We start from the raw sequence: 16,611 nt of genomic DNA, 5'->3' as shown, positions 1-16,611 counted from the left end.
GCATTCAAAATAATGAGATGATCAATTTTCTCTTGTAGAATTTTTACTTTATTACTTTTGTGGAGTCAGAGAATTGGACTCCACAAAAGTAATAAAGTAAAAATTCTACAAGAGAAAATATATTAAGGGCTCAAGAGAAGAGTTTACTGTGTTGTAACATGAATCATTAGGATGCATATTGAAAATGGACAAAGATATATGTTCAAATAGTTAGGAATGATTTAAATATGTAATGGGAAATACTACTCTACAAAAAATAAGAAATATTAGAGACTTAATTGAAATGTAGTCTAAATTAATAGAAAGACAGGTATACCTTCAGTTTCTTGGACTTGAATGAATGTATTTTTTACAAATTGAATCAACTGAATTGAGCAAGTGTTGCCACCATTTTGTAAAATCATGTGATCACTTCATATGATGTTAAACTTTTAAATTATTGTTAAGCATAACAATATAAGCACCCAAAGTCAGATGATTAAGAAAATGGATTAAGAAGATGTGCTAGATACACAATGGAATATTACTTTGCTATAGACAAGATATAATCATGCCATTGTAACAACATGGACTGACCTGAACGGGATTATGTTAAACAAAAACGGAAAGATAAGTATTAGATGATTAAATTAACATATGGAATCAGAGAGAAGTTAGTCAAAAGATAGTAACAGCACTCATTAAAGAGAGTGTTATGACATGTAGAGAGTAAATTAAAAAATCCTTTTATATTGTATATCAGTGAATCTTCATCTCCAACTTCTATTTTATCAGGCATACCTTGAACATGTGAGATGGTTTCACTCAAAAAGTAAATTTGCATCCATATCTAAATTGTTAACTGTAAAGTTTAAGACATGGAGGGAAAATAATCATGGTGATTTTGTCTCAGATATGTGGCATAAAAATATATATATAGGTTTTAAATGCATATTTACCTATTCTTCCCATTATTGATTGAGCTTTGTTTTCTTTTTGCTGAATTTTATTAATTCTTTGTCTATTTTGTATACTAACCCCTTGTCATATTGCAATATGAATCATATGCTCCAATTCAATAAGTTATCTTTTCATTTTAATGATACGGTTTTCTTATATGGCTAGTTAATTTAGGACAAAAGTAAAGATTATACAATGAAGAAAGAAAAGTTTCTTCAAGAAATGAGACCGGAAAACAGTATCAGCCATGTACAAATGAATGAATCTAGATCAATATTTTATGCCTTGCACAAAGTTTAACACCAAACAGAGTTACACATTTGGAGGTTAAGACCTGAAATTGTATAGAAGAAAACAAACATGCAAAAACACTCCCTGACCAAACTTCAGGGATGTTTTAGGGACGTGACTGCAATGGCAAGAGAACCATTCTGAATCAAAGTAAAAACTTTCTGCATAGCAAACTGTAACTATAATAAGAAGATATCCACCGTGACCAATTTTGTCTTAGTTTTCTGGTTCTATCTATTTTCTTGTTAAGTTTATTTTGTGGAATTTCATCTCAATTTGGTTAGGAGAGTTCCTTTTGTTGTTTCTTATAAAGGCAGTCTCATGCTGGCGAATGCTTTCTGCTTTTGTCTGTCTGGGAGAGCATTTATTTCTTCCTCCTATCTGAAAGAGAAGCTTAAAAGATAAAGTTTTCTTGCCTTACATGGACCACAATGTAATTTCCTATATTTGCAATTACTGTAACTAAAAGAAAGTAGATATTTGCAGAATAAAGAATCATGGTCTGCTTTCATTAGGATGATCCAGGAATCCTCTCTAAAGAGAAGATGTTTGTGAATAATTCTGAACGTTGAGGAGACTGGGAAGTGAGCTTGTGGAAGAGTATTCTGTACAGTCGCCACCACATATTGATGGGTATACATGCATCATTTTTCTTGATACTTCTGTGCTAAGAGTTTTGAACTTTTATCTTTGGAATCAATTCACCTTAAAACTCTAGATACTTTAAAAAAGTTTTCTCCTAAGTTGTCTTTTTCTGGACTGGCAGCTTTTAAACAAGAAAAGACAATTCTTTTTTGTACTAATGATTCTCTGTCTCTTAATCACTAATTGCTCTCTTTGAAACAGAATTTTTCAGTGTTCATGAAGAAGTCAGTAGGAGTGCTGTCTGAATTATAGGTGCTGTTTTTCAGTTCAGAATGTGCAGTGCAAGAATTCATGAAATGTCTAACTTTCTTTTGTCCAAACTCAAGTGTTTTGACAGTTTTGCATTTTATTATTTGATTTGACTGATTTGATATTGGAACTACTGAATAATTACAATAAAATTATGCATTTTAATTTGAGGCATGGGAGTCTAATGTATTTTAAATTAATGATGATTGTGATTTTACAAGTTAAAGGATGAGCTATCTTGAGAGTAAAAAATCTAATATATGTATAACATATACAAATACATACACACCCATACACACACGCACACACACATATATAAATGAAAAAAAAAATGTTTGCTCTGAGTGTGTTCTTTTTCTCCCTAAAGGGAGAAATTGAGATAGAAAGTATAGTTTCTTTGAAATTTGTTTGTGTTTAATCATAACTAGTTCATCTCCAATGCAGAGATGTGAAAACTCTTGGTAAAGAGATACCTCACTTGTAAATAATATGGGATACTTAAATTATAGGTGTATTAGGGTTTCTTTACTGACCATATTAAGTAAAATAAAATGTAAGTAAAATACATAAGTCATAGTCATAATTATAAAATTAGGAAATAATGAAATATATGAATGGGAAGGAATAAAATCATTTATTCATAATAAAAATGTTTTTCCAATAATGAATTTATTTTCTATATCTGTTCTTACCAGTCCTAGAAAACATTTAAGATTTACAGTAACATTAGACAGTATCAGGATTGCAATTTTTATATGCTGATCTGAGAGTTATTTAAAATAACCTTCAATCCTTTGTTGTTCTAGAAAGCACGATCATACAAATATTAAAAGAAGTGCAAGTAATTGTGAAGGTTATGCGGATACTTGAAACAATTAATTTATTGCTCTCAGGAACTATATGTAATGTTTCCTGAACCTTGTTCATATATGTGATTGATTAATTTATAAAAATCTGTTTTCAGTGGAAGGGATATTTCAGAAGAGAGACTTTGTTGGGGATTTAGGAGCAAATTGTCTGAAATAAAGGAAAACGGCAGGGGTGACCAGGTCAGGCTCTGCAGCATGACCTGAAATGCACACTGAAAATAAGCTGATAAGATGTATTTAACTATACCTTGCCCTCTTTTGTGACCACTTGATTTAATAAGCTTGCAATTGAGCTACAACCCACTTCTATTTTGGAGAAAGGAGAGGTTTCTGGTATAAAGAAATACATTCTCTCATTAGCAACAGTGCTTTTTAGAAATGTTCTTAGAAACATCTGACAAAAGAAGAAAGGGGTTATTAGTCCCAATAATAACAGATATAAAGTCCATGGCTAAAACATTCATTGTCAGTATATTTAGGAAAAGTGGATCATTCTATTTTTATGTTTTTCCATTCTAAAAATGTAAGGTATGGTTCTTATGTTTTTGGATGTAGCGGTAGTAAGCAGACTGTTGCACTTTATGTGTACTGGGAAGAAGGAAAGAATAAAATGAGAGGTGAACGTGGTCTATGGTGACTTCAAATTGCTTACACTTCACGCAGAGTCACATAGTCATAGACACCTTAAACCAGCAGGCAGTATGAAGAACTGAGTTTTAGTTGTGTGTCTTCTGGCTCTAGTTAAAAATAAGAAGTGGAAATAAGAAATTAAATTAGTTAAATAAGAAGTGGAAAAGAAATTTTGGATAGAATGAGTGATATTTTCTTAACGTGACCAGGAATTCTATACTGACTGGAGAAGAAAAGTGCACTCAGGTTAATCATCAACAGTATTCGTTTGTAATGTAGGCGGTGGTATTTTCCCAGGAGTAATGATGATCAATAGTAGTCCAGAACTGCAGCTGTGTTAGAGACTGGAACGCTTGGGTGGCACACTGACGGCGATCAGTATAGCAGAAAGGAACACTTATAGGGCAAAGCAAAAAGAGGTGAAAACAGTAATTCCTATGCACGTATGCTCTTGTATCTGTAGTCCCTCACAGGTGCTTCTAAGAAGGGAAAGTGTGCTACTTTGGATTTAAATCTTGTGGAAACTAGTAATGCATTCTGGGGATTTCTTAAAAATATTTTTATATGGCTTTCTGACTTTTTTTAGCATGTCTTTTATTTATTTGTTTAGATATTTTTTTTGGCATAGAAGAACTGGGATGTAGGCCAGTGGTGGGAGGGGAGTTAGAAAACTCACCAGAGACAGAATGGGGAACAGAACAAACAGATCTACTGACATACAACTACTAAGGGGAGCATCTGGCAAGACTGGAGGTCTGCCATATATAGGTAAGCTCTCCAGCTGGCAGTGAGACTCAGGCTATAACGGTGATAGCACTGAGCTTTACACGTAGGCCACCAGGGAGGCCCTCCATTTTGGGGATTTTTGAGAAGATAGTCATATGTCCCTTAGTGATAGGGATACAGTTTGAAAAATGCATAGTTTGGTCTTTACATCACTGTACTAGCACAATAAAGTATTGTACAAACATAGATATATAGTCTACTCCACACCTAAGACATATGATAGCCCTTGTGGGAATATTGTCTTATATGTGGCCCATCATTGACCAAAATGCCATTAAACAAATATGACTATATCTTAAGAAGCTGGAAAGAGAAGATTCTTGGAAAATACTTCTCTTCATGCAAGATGAGTTCAGTATATCTTGAAGCTTTGATAGTTGAGCTATTATGCAAAATGTGACATATTTGTACTCATAGGCAGATATACTGAGACATGCTTTTATCATTTTGTGCTTGTATTTCTTTTAAAACATATTTTAATATATTAAAAAAGGTAAATAACTTATTCAAATAGATTAGACTGAAAAATATCACCAAGACTTCTTTAATTTATTCCTCTTACCTTGTCCCTAGCCCCACATTTTTCCAGAACTTGAAAATAGAAAGGAAAACCTCATCTGTTGTAAATCATGCAACAAAAGTTGATAACTTATAATTATGAACTTTGGATCACTCTGGAGACTGTTAGATTGGATTTTTTTAAAAGATTTATTTATTTATTCATACAGAACTGGGGTACAGGCCAGAGATGCAGAGGGTGAGAGGATTCACCAAAGACAGAGCCGGGAGCAGAACAGGCAGATCAATGAAGTACATTGCTGAGGGGAGCAGCGGGTGGGTCAGGAGAGGTCTGCCACACCATGTGGTCACCTCCAGGGCAGGCAGTGATAGAACTCATGAAGAAGTGGCTTAAGCTTCTCAGTGCAGTGCTTTAACCCACTGTGCCACAAGGGAGGGCCAGATTAGATTTTTTATTGCCTAATATGGAATAAACTATGTGAAACAAAAACAATATTAGCACTTTTTTATTTGATATTTATTTCAAAGATATCATGAAGTATGCTTGAAACTTACATTATGTTATAATCCATAATATATTGCTGTATACATAAAGGGAAGGGCATACCAAATGGCTTATTGCCATAAATTATATAAAAAGAATTCTTAGATTTTCAAGCAAAACATCTACTTCTATGAATCATTATAGATAGAACACTTTTTTCCTTTACCCTAGTATGATCTAATTAGCCTAGTTTTTTTGGGGGGGAAGGGGCACATTTCATATTTATTCAAATTCCTTTTAATATAATCTTTACTACATCTTTAATATAATCTTTTAAGTGAAAATAACTGTCATCTTTGTTATTACAGAATTACACTTTTCTAAGCTATCACTACATTTCCTTCCATCACAGCTTCAATTACATATATATCTATATCTATATCTATATCTATATATATATATAGAGAGATATATATATAGTTTATTTTTACATCATTTTGTGCATTTTTCCATCTCATTTGCAATCCCTTTGGGCTTCCCATCACCAAATTATCCATGTGCAATCACCATAGTCTAGTGTATTTCCAACCCCCACTGTTTTTGAACCCATTCCCCACTCCACTCCCACAAAATGTCTCTGGTATATTTGATTGATCATTATCATTATTTTTCACCTGTTTCATTATATTCCTGCTATGAGTGAAACCATCTGGTATCTTTCCTTTTCTTTCTGGCTTATCTCACTAAGCGTGATCTTTTCCAGTTCCATCCATGTTGCTGCAAAAGACACATGTTTCTTTTTTTGGGGGGGGTTGCTGAGTAATATTCCGTTGTGTATATGTACCACATCTTTTAATCCAGTCATCCATTTTTGGGCATTTGGGCTATTTCCGTGTCTTTCAAATTGTAAATAAATCAGCAGTATACATGGGAGTACAGGTATCTTTTTGAATCAGTGTTTTTGTGTCTTTTGGGTAGATACCTAGGAGTGGTACTGCTGGGTCGAAGGGAAGCTCCATGTTTAGCAGTTTGAGGAAACTCCAAACAGTTTTCCATAGTGGTTGTACTAGTTTGCATTCTCACCAGCAGTGGGACATCCTCACCAACGTTTGTTGTTGCTAATTGTTTGAAGATGTACCATTCTCACTGGGGTGAGGTGGTATCTCATTGTGGTTTTAATTGCATCTCCCTTATTACAAGTGATGTTGAACATTTTTTCATATACTTGTTGGCCATCTGCATTTCCTCTTTGGAGAATCGTCTTTTTAGCTCTTTTGCCCACTTTTTGATGGGGTTGTTTATTTTTATTGAGTTTCATCAGTTCTCTGTATATTTTTGTGATCAATCCTTTATAGCTAGTTTAGTATGAGAAAATTTATTCCCAATCAGTGGGATGTCTGTTTGTTTTTTTTTTTTTTTGTGACGTCTCTTTTGCTGTACAGAAGCTCTTTAACTTGATACAGTCCCATCTATTTATCCTTGTCTTCACTACCATTGCATTGGGTGCTCTATCATTAAAGATGTCGCTGAAGTGTATGTCATGTAGTGTTGGCCCATCTTTGCTTCCAGGTATTTTATGGTTTCTGTTCTTATGTCTAGATCGTTAATGTACTTCGAGTTAATTTTTGAGTATGGTGAGAGGTAGTGATCTATTTTCATTTTTTTTGCTTGTAGCTTCCCAGTGTTCCCAGCACCATTTGCTGACCAAACTTTCTTTGTTCCATGTATCATCTTTGCTCCTTTGTCAAAGATTAGCTTTCCATAAACCTGTGGGTTTATATCTAGGTTTTCTATCCTAATCCACTGGTCTGTATATCTGTTCTTCTTCCAGTTCCATGCGGTTTTGATTATTATGGCTTTGTAGAATGATTTGAAGTTTGGGATTGTAATGCCTCCATTCTCTTTCTTCCTAGTAATGAGCGTTTTGGCTACTTGAGGTCTTTTGTTGTTCCATATGAATCTCATCAATATTTTTTTCTATTTTTTTGAAGAATGTCATTGAGATTTTTATTGGGATGGCATTAAATCTGTATAACACTTTTGGCAGGATGGCCATTTTGATGATGTTAATTCTCCCGATCCATGAGCAGGGAATGTCTTCCCATTTCATGATGTCTTCTTGAATTTCTTCTAACAGTGTTTTGTAATTTTCTTTGTGTAGGTCATTTACCTCTTTTGTTAGGTTGATTCCTAGGTATTTGATTCTTTTTGTTCTAATTGAAAAGGGGATGATTTTTTTTTTTTATTTGTTTCTTCAGATTGGTTGTTTGTGTATAGGAAGGCCTCTGATTTTTGTGTGTTGATTTTATATGCTGCTACCTTGCTAAACTGGTTGATGGTTTTGATTAGTTTCTCTGTGGAGTTTTTAGGGTTTTCCATGTAGATTAACATATCATCTGCAAATAAGGACAGTTTTACTTCTTCTTTGCCTATTTGGATTCCTTGTATATCTTTCCCCTGTCTTATTGCACTGGCTGGAACTTCCAATGTTATGTTGAAGAACAGTGGTGATAATGGACACCGTTGTCTGATCTCAAGGGAAAGATTTTCAGCTTTTCTCCATTGAGGATAATACTGTCTGTGGGTTTTTCATATAAGGCTTTTATCATAGAGGTATGTTCCTTCTATTCCAAGAATTTAGAGGGCCTTAAACATAAATGGATGTTTGACTTTTTTGAAAGCCTTCTCCACATCTATTGATATGATTATGTGGTTTTTGTTTCTCTGTCAGTTGATGTGATGGATTACATTAATTGAATTTCTGATATTGAACCATCCTTGTGCTCCTGGGATAAAGCCCACTTGGTCATGGTATATTATTCTTTTAATGCATTGTTGGATTCTGTTGGCAAAGATTTTGTTGAGGATTTTTGCATCAGTGTTCATTAGAAAGATTGGTCTGAAGTTTTCTTTTTTGTGTGTTTTCTTTGTTAGGTTTTTGTACTAGTGTAGTGTGATGTTGGCTTCATAGAAAGTATGTGCTAGTTTTCCTTCTTTTTGATTTTTTGGATGAGTCTGTGTAGAATAGGCACCAGTTCTTTGCTGAACGTTCAGTAAAATTCATTTGTAAATCCATCTGGTCTTGGGCTTTGATTTTGGGGGAGGGTTTTGATTTCTTTTTCAATTTCCTTGCTTGTAATTGGCCTGTTTAGTTATTTCTTCTTTATCTAGCTTTGGGTGGTTGTAGAGTTGTAGGAATTTGTCCATTTCTGCTAAATTGTCAAACTTGTTTGCATATAGTTGCTCATAGTATTCTCTGATTGTTCTTTGATTTCTGCTGGGTCATCATAGCTGACAGTAGTTTCTTGATATATTTTTGGTGCTCCTTAATTGGGTGCATATATGTTGATGATTGTTATGTTTTCTTTTTGTATTGTCCCCTTAATCATAATGTAGTGGCCTTCTGTGTCTCTTTTAATGTTTTGTAGTTTGAAGTCTATTTTATCTGATTTATGTATAGCTGTTCCTGCCTTCTTTTTTGGTCCATTTGCTTGTAGAATTGTTTTACATACTTTGTTTTTCAAGCTGTTTTTATCTTTTACAGTTAGATGTGTTTCCTGCAGACAGCAGAATGATGGCTTCTGTTTTTTAATCCTTCCTGCAACTCTGTATTTTTTTTTTTAATTGATGAGTTTAAGTCACTTGCATTTAGAGATACTATTGACATACTGGCACCTACATTTGCCATTTTGGTCCTTCTGTATTTTTATTCCTTGTTTTGAACTGTTCTTGTTCATTCTTCTGTTGGATTTGGTTTGAAGGCTTCTTGCAGTATGTTTTGTAGTGGGGGTCTAGTCATGACAAAATTGTGGAGTTTCTGTTTGTCTGAAAATGTCCTTATTTTTTCATCTGCTTCATAGAGGAAGGAGAGCTTTGCCTGATAGAGTATTCCTGGTTGGCATTTAATGCTTTGGAGTTTTTCCCTCCACTCTCTTCTTGCCCGTAATGTTTATTTGAAGAAGTCTTATGTCAGCCTGATCGGTTTCCCTTGATAGGTTACTGTTTCTTCCCTCTTGTCATCTCATTATCTTTTCCTTATCTTGTCTTCTGGGTAGTTTTACTATGATGTGTTTTGCTGTATTTCTCCTGTCATCATGATATTTTGGTGTTCTATTGCTTCTTGGATATCTACTTTCATCTCCTTCTTCATATTAGGAAAGGTCTCTTCTATTATCTCTGTGAATATTTTCTCGATCCCTTGGCCTTTCACCATCTGGGATACCTATAACTCTGATATTTCCTATTCTAATGGTGTCAGATAGCTCTTGAAGTGTGTCTTAATTCCTTTTCCTTTTTATTTCTCTTTCTTTTTTAATTCTCTTTATTTCTGTGTTTTTGAGGTAGCTGATTCATTCTTCCATTTCATCTATTGTTTTTCATTACTTTTCCCAGCATTCATCTCCTGCATTTCTTCTAGTTCTTGTTTTAATGCCTCATTTTCTTTCTTCTGTTTGTTGATTGCTTGTCTCATAGCCTTTTTTTGTTTGTTTTTCATTTCTTTCATTCATTTCCTTGTCTGCATTCTTCAACTGCCTTATTTCATATTTTTCCTTCTCATCTTCTTTTTGTTTGTTTATCATGAATTCTCCCTCTAAATTCTCTATCTGGTGGACTGAGCAGTTCTTCTATTTCTTTGGCAGTTTCTGCTGACTGATCTTTTTATTTGCTTGAATATTTGTTTGTCTTATTTTCCCTGTTGTGCCTTTTCTAAAACATTGTATTCGTTGAGACATGGTATTGCTATTATTGACCAGCATTTTTTCTGGCTGTTCTTTCTGGGATGGCAGAGGGACTTCCAGATACTTCAGTTGTGGAGGGTAATCTGAGCCTTGTTTTGTTTCAATATCTCCTGTTTTTCCAGCCCCTACTGTGTGCAATTATGTCTGTTGTCTCTGACAGCAACACTCAGTTGTCTCTTGTGGTATTCAGCTTCTTCTGGTAACTCGTTGAGTCCTTGTCTCTGGAAGGTGACTGTTTATCTTTGTAGCCTTCAGATATTCTGGGTTCCCTCTATCCTTGGATGCAGCATGGAAGGTGGGGTGCATCAGAAGTGTTGCAGCTGGGCCTGTGGTTGAGCCAGTCACTGATTTTGTTCATTTTCTGAGCACTATGAGCCTTGAAAGCCAGGGCTTTAGTGGCTCACATGTCTTCCGGCCACTGCTGTTTAGTAACACTTTGAGTCCTAAATCTGAACACCCCCCACCCCAGTTGTGCAGGCTGTCAGTTCTCCCTGAAGGCCTCCAGGGCTCTTTTTGTCCACTCAGAGCTGCCCCTACCTGATCAGTCTTTCCCTACCACCTGGGTGAGTGTCAGTGGGCCTGTTTTTGATTCAGTCTAACCATTTTTTTCCGTCCTTTTTCTCATTGGCTTTGTGAACTTGCTGGCCCTGCCTTAGTGACTAATGCCAGGAACAAGCCTCCAGGACTATGCTGTGGGGGTGGGTGAAAGAGTTGCAAGCCTTGCAGCTGCCCCAGTCACCAAATCACCAGATTTTCCTCTCCACCTCCCGAGCTTTATGTGCCCATTTGCACAGTCTTTTCCCACAGCTTGGGTTCCACTCATGGAGCCAAATGAGCAGGAAGCCTCCGTCTGTGGCACTAGAGCCTGAGCACTCCCCCAGTGGGAGTTGCAGGGTTCTTTTTATTCTATCTGTGGCGCTTCTGGATAGGAGTTTCCTTATCAGAACTCCCCAATCACTGATTCTCCCTCAGTTATCTTCCTTCTAGTAATTCCAGGGTGTTCTCATTGGGTTGAAACTCGTAGCATGTAAGTCTATAGTCCATTTTTATAGATTTCCATGTGAGCTTAGACATAGTCATCTCGGTGTCTTTTCTGTGCTGCCATCTTGCCCGTTCCTGAGCTGATCCATCAGCAGCTTTGGCTAGCACCCAGGTGCTCCAGATCAGATCTGCAGTCTTTCCTCAACCTGGGCTCCACTCACCGAGCTGAGCAGTCTCCTTTCACCTCCAGGGATTTCACAAGGGGCAAAGCGGATCCTGCAGCCCAACCAAACTTTCAGGCACCTGAGCACTCCCAGGAGGGAGTTCTATTATTGGAACTCCCCAATCACTGATTCTCCCTCAGTTATCTTCCTTCTAGTGAATACAGGGTATTCTCATTTGGGTTGAAACTCTTAGTATGTAAGTTTGTAGTCCGTTTGCACCCTGAATTCCTGTGCGAGCCTGGATTCAGTGATTTCGGTGTCTTTACTCTGCCGTCACTTTGCCATCTCTCCCATAGCTTCAAATTTTATATTGCTTTTGTTATTTATTGTCTACATAAATTTTTTGAGAATGTTTGCTTATTTAATTGTAGTTATGTTTAAATTATGTACTATAAATTGTAGTTCATCTTTTGATTTGGCAATAGTTACTTGATTATTTTCTGATAACCTGAATATAATGATTTTCTCAGTGAGGATTAAGTAATACTATCTAAACTCAATTACTATTTGAAAATGATTTATTAATTTATATGAAAATATAACTATTATATTTTGAAAGTATTATAATGCATTGTTACTGCAAAAACAAATTTTAAAAATAGATATTTTGTAAACTAAAAAAAATGTTTTCATTTCCATATGAAATGGTTATGTTTACAGAAAAGTAAAGAGAACTGCTTTGGTATTTCAAAAGAGGTTAAGAGCCCAGCATACTAATGTTAAAATTAGTTCATGGGGGATTCTTTTCTAAAGACTCTAATCTCATTCATGAGGGTCCCACATCCTTCTACTGATTGGAGGTAATAATTTCAATATATGAATTTGAGGTGGTATGGATATATTCAGCCAATAACATTAGTTCTAGAATCTCTCAGTGTTTTAATCATAAACATGTAATACAAAAAATAGAATGTCATCCTTGGTAGTACCTATTGTCTTTGAAGTTCCTATTGTTTCTTTGACTCTTGTCACTGTTTTGTTGTATAAAGTGTATATTATATGAGAAATAATAAATTGAATTAGGAGATACTAAAGGAGAGAGTTTGACTTGGTTTGACAAGATTGTCTTTTAATTGTTGTGTCACCAACCATCAAATGGATGGTTACAGACATTTATTTAATAATGCAAAACCTTTAGAATAGTATCTGGTATGAGGTATTATCCAATGATAATGTTACCTGTAGTTATATCCAGAAACCCAGTTGTTGGCCTTTATCTAAAGGTAAACTTGCTGACTTCCAGTGGTTTCTTAAGTCAGGGGAAATGACAATCTTCATTTCATCAGGCATCTTACTTTTTCTTATCTATTGAATTACTTGGCAGGAAATCTTGTCTAAAATTTCTTGGACTGCATTCCTATAGTGCAATGTGTTAGATCAAGATGAAAAAAGATCTTTTCTAAGGTGACTTAGACTAAAGGAGCACTAGAATTTTTAGCTCTAATGATCAGGTGTTGTTCATCTGCCAGGATTTAAATTAAGATAACAAAATTTTTGTTTGAAACTGGATTCATATTTTAACGTGTCAATATTGTATATTGTATTGAGGTTATTTTATGACATAGTTGAAGCAAGCTTAAGGTAAAATAAATCAGTTGGCATTATTAATTGTAGAAATGTGGTGGTATTTTTGTCCTCTTTAGTTTAGATGGGGGATCCTATATTTCTGAATGATGTAGTATTCTAAACCAATGTTACATTAATAAAGAATTGTTTAAATATCTAGAGTTGATGTGATCAAGAAGTATTTTAAAAGATGATTCTGAATATTGTATGTTAGACTGCTGGCAAGAGGACTGTGTAGGTAAAACTACAGTTTTCTGTAACTAAATTTAAATTGATAATGGTGTGAACAATGCAGTGACTGCAGAAATGGGGAGAATAGGATGCTACTCAGAAAAATTATAAAATTAACATTAATAGAATTTGGTGGCTAATTAGATGTTGCTCATGTGTGGAGAAAAGGAAGGAGAAAAGGTACAACTTTGGTACCACTTTGGTACAGGTCAGTTTAGATAGTATAGGATTTAGTGAAGAAGGATTTTGGGTTTTGAGAAATAAGGTTGTGGAAGGACCATCCTACAAACCAAAATTTAATGTAGAAAAATAAATTTATTAGCTTATATTTTACTTTAATTAATCCTTATTTGAGGGAGAATAATCTTTGAAATGCTAATTCTATGTTTTTATTGTCTCTCTTTGTATGTATATGTTATCTCTGATATTTACCAAAATCATTGTTTATACAGTGTTTTCTTAGTGTCGACATCAAAGCAGATACTTACACTATAAATGTTGATTAATTGACAAAAACAGTAATATGTCTGTAATTAAATACAGTATCACTGATCATTTTGAACTAAGATATCTGAAAGAAATATCTCTTAGCTTCAGGTCAATAATCAATATTCTTTTATATTACTAAAGACTTTATTGTAAATATACCTTTTACTTACTTTCTTGGTAAGTATAAGATGGAAGTATAGATGGGGAAATTGTGAGTAAGATTAAAGATAGCCATCTGACATATTAATAGTGTATGTTAGATGCATCAACTGATTTTTTAGTATAATACATTTCTGCCTTTTAATGTAAATTCTAAGTGATACTTCTACAACTTTAAGGAGTCACTTTTTCATTTTAATCATTCCTCTCTGATTAATAGGGAAATATATTTTGTAATTCTATCCACCACCCATGTGTTTGATCTATATTCTGTACCCCAGGAAACTGATCTAAACAGAGAACTTCTCTTGCCTCCAAATGAGGTGTAGGTCCCAGCTGCTTCTGCTAGATTTACAGTGCCTGTAAGAAGCTAAAATAGGAAAGAGAAAGAGAGAGAGAAAGAAGAAAAAAGAAGAAGATTTTCATGTGGGCAGGCTATAAGTGAAAGTACTTTTGGATCAGGCAACAGGCAAGAGGTTATATTAATCTATTAGTCTGGTGTTAGAGATTCAATTTGTATGTTTATAAGGCTAATATTGGTATCAGTTGCCTAGAGGGTGTAGAAAAGAAGTGGATTTAGTACAGGATGAAAGAATGTTTAACACATCATATCAATAAAGGGAAAGATAAAAAGGGAAAGGATTATTTTGACCAAATGTTTTATTTATCTCATAGTCCACCAGATTTATTCAACTTTCTATAGAAAATGTGAGGGCATGAATTTTTCATTTTTGCTGTAGACCTAATGCTCTTGGGAATAAGTGTTCTATAAAATATAAAAAAGATACATAATTGTGAAAATAGCAAGAGTAAAGAAAGAAATTATATCAGAAATTGTGATCTCCATTGGATTTCATATGAATGCAAGTGGTAGCAGCCTTAAGGAAACCCAGAATGGGTCTAGAGCAACCATTTCTTTCACTCATGGAACTTTGGAGTAAAAATGTTAAGTGATAAATTTAGACATTGATCAAAATGCAGAAACTAAATTCTAGGTTTAATGTTTTTCCCGTTTTGCCAATATTAAAACACAGGAATAATAAAGGCCTAATCCATTTATGAATTCTGTTACATATTAACAAAACAGTGAATTTCTGAGGAATGTTCATTTCACCTCTCACCATTGGAAGAATCCTGGATTACTGGGCTGGATAACAAATTTATTTGGTGAAGAGTTTAGTCATTTAAAAAAAAATCACTTCTGCAGTCTTATTTCTAAACTTTGTTATTGGTTTGACTTTGATCCTTCGTTTTATGTTTCTAAATTTCACATGATTTAAATCATCTTGTATTTGACTTTCTCTATCTGGTTTATTTAAATCATCTTGTATTTGATTTTCTCTGTTTGGTTTATTTCATTTAACATAATCCTTCCCAGTTCCAGCCATGTTGGGTGGGCAGGAGAACAAAGTGGGAAGGGGACCCAGTGGCACATGGTTAAGGGAGATGGGTGCTCTGGGGTGGGTAGGGCAGGGTGAAGCACATCTAGAGTTGTGAACATATGCTTCGAAATTACAGGAAGTGCTGTAAAACAATGTTATCTGAAAACAAATATTATTGAACATATTTCTGGTGAAAAATGCCATTTTAAATTTTGGGGATAATTGTAAATCCCTAGCTTTATATTAGTTTTTTTTTTAAAGATTTATTTGTGCATACAGAACTGGGGTACAGGCCAGAGACTCAGGGGTGGTGAAAGACTTCACCAGAGACAGAGTGGGGAGCAGAACAGGCAGATCAATGAAGTACACTGCTGAGGGGAGCAGCGGGCAGGTCAGGAGAGGTCTGCCATGCCATATGGTGACCTCTGGAGCAGGCTGGAATCGAACCCATGCGGAAGTGGTTTCAGCTTCTTAGTGCAGTGCTTTAACCCACTGCACCACCATGGAGGGCCGCTTTATATTATTTTTAACTAAAATGGTCTTACAATGCATTGTAGTTAGGATTGACTGAAACGATGTCAAAATAAATTTTGAAGTCATCAAAAAAATTCAACAATTTGAATAAAAGTTAAACATAGAAGAGCAATATTAATAAAAGTGATGTGATTTTATGTGGTTCTAAATAAGACATTATATATTCTTTGCATGGCATTTTTCTCTTCAAATACTTGGAGATAATTAATGTACATAAATGAACATTCTCTTCATTATTAATCTGATTCCAAATATACAGCCTTAGCATATTATAAATGGCTATAAATGAGGATGAATGGGTCAGAAATAGTAGAGTCCTTAATGTCTTGTTTTAAATAAATATTAAGGAAGAAAATGCATAAATCATTTTCTCACTCAGGCTATTGTTACATGAGGGACCAGGTAAGAAGTTCTGAAAACAAGATGTTGGACCATAGTAGACCATAGTAGACCAACATCATAGTAGACCACCACCATAGTAGACCATAGCAGGCCAAATTAGACCAATACCATAGTAGACCATAGTAGACTAATATTAGGTCACTATCCACTCAGATGACTAGCAATCGGCTACACTACTGTTACTATGATGTTCTTATATATGATTCAGAGTCATTCTCCAGATTCATGCTGGATATAAATTATTTCCAGTTGCTCATGGACAGTATTCTTATGGCAAAGAAACAACCAAACTAATCTAGGATTCATTAAAATAAAATGTCTACTATAATCAGAAAATATAAACAAGACTTGTAAAAAAAAAAAAAAAGTCCTGGTCCATTGTAGTTTAAGTTTTATTTTAACATCTTTTAGCCACTAATGACTACACAAGAAATTGATGTCCAAATTTATAAACAGAATAGAGTAAAATTGGAAGTGGACTATTGCAAACTT

This window comes from Condylura cristata, unplaced genomic scaffold (genome assembly GCF_000260355.1).
Source record: "Condylura cristata isolate star-nosed mole 26May11 unplaced genomic scaffold, ConCri1.0 scaffold00011, whole genome shotgun sequence".
Taxonomy (NCBI): Eukaryota; Metazoa; Chordata; class Mammalia; order Eulipotyphla; family Talpidae; genus Condylura; species Condylura cristata.
This window is presented reverse-complemented; position numbering follows the sequence as displayed.